The 1,425-nt window shown below is 42.2% G+C and overlaps 1 pseudogene across 1 annotated transcript; it reads left to right on the top strand.

Moving 5' to 3' along the window:
* Positions 1–363: 363 nt before the first annotated feature.
* On the top strand, positions 364–1,140 carry LOC308242107 (small ribosomal subunit protein eS6-like; annotated as a pseudogene). The gene has a single exon. The product of its transcript is annotated as a small ribosomal subunit protein eS6-like (transcript).
* The last annotated feature ends 285 nt before the right edge of the window (positions 1,141–1,425 follow it).

The following is a 1,425-nucleotide window of genomic DNA, read 5'->3' as shown; positions in this document are numbered from 1 at the left end:
CATGTTGTACAGGTTTGTCACACGGAAGAAGAAACTATATTGCACAGCCTAGGTGTGTAGTAGGCTATACAACCTAGGTGTGTGTAAGCGCACTTTCTGATGTTCCCATAATATTGCAGTTGCCTAACAATCATCCATCAGAACATATGCCTGCTTTTAAGCAATACATGTCTAAATATTCATTTGTTATTATTAGGCTAAAAAGCTCAATCAATCATATGCATCTCTAATAAATATTATAGCTGAGTAAGGGAGGATATAATTCTAAACAAATTTTATACAAGGATAAAATGTAGCTTAAAAGAAAACACATGAAATGCTGTGGGATTTCATAGAAAGAAAAAAATATTTGTGGCTCTTTTTCGTGGCGCCTCGGAGGCTGATGGCAGCTTCAGGATGAAGCTCAACATCTCTTTCCCAGCCACTGGCTGCCAGAAACTCATTGAAGTGGACGATGAAGGCAAACTTCGTTCCTTTTATGAGAAGCGTATGGCCACAGAAGTTGCTGCTGACGCTCTGGGTGAAGAATGGAAGGGTTATGTGGTTCAGATCAGTGGTGGGAACGACAAACAAGGTTTCCCCATGAAGCAGGGTGTCTTGACCCATGGCCGAGTCCACCTGCTGCTGAGTAAGGGGCACTCCTGTTACAGACCGAGGAGGACCGGAGAGAGAAAACGCACATCTGTTCCGGGTGGCATTGTGGACGCTAATATCAGTGTTCTCAACTTGGTCATTGTAAAAAAAGGGGAGAAAGGTATTCCTGGTCTCACTGACACCACTGTGCCTCGTCGCCTGCGGCCCAAAAGAGCCAGCAGAATCCGCAAACTTTTCAATCTCTCTAAAGAAGATGATGTCCGAAAATATGTTGTGAGAAAGCCTCTAAACAAAAAGGTAAGAAACCTAGGACCAGAGCACCCAAGATTCAGCGTCTTGTTACTCCACTTGTCCTGCAGCACAAACGCAGGGGTATTGCTCTGAAAAAACAACGTACAAGAACAAGGAAGAGGCCGCAGAATACGCAAACTTCTGGCTAAGAGAATGAAGGAGGCCAAAGAAAAACGCCAGGAGCAGATTGGGAAGAGACGTAGCCTGTCCTCTCTGAGAGCCTCTACCTCTAAGTCTGAGTCCAGTCAAAAATGAGATTTTGTAACTAACAAATAAAGGAGAGCAAATGTCAAAGCTCCCCCCCCCCCAAAAAAAAAAAAAAAAAAAAAGAGAAGAAAAAATATTTGTGTTTGAGGAACCAAGGAAAATTTAATGAAGTAATTTCTATTTGAACCAGGAAATAGAGAAATTATTTGAATTATGGGAAAATGAGGAGTTGAAATTATTCAAGTTTATGGGAAAAAAATTAGAAAACATATGTCAGCCCTGCTGGTATGGCACAGTGGCTGAGAATCAGTCATGAACCAGGAACCCAGTTCT

The sequence above is a fragment of the Plecotus auritus genome (assembly GCF_963455305.1).
Source record: "Plecotus auritus genome assembly, chromosome: 2".
NCBI lineage: Eukaryota > Metazoa > Chordata > Mammalia > Chiroptera > Vespertilionidae > Plecotus > Plecotus auritus.
Note: the sequence above shows the minus strand (reverse complement) of the source record. Positions and strands in the feature narration are given on the sequence as shown.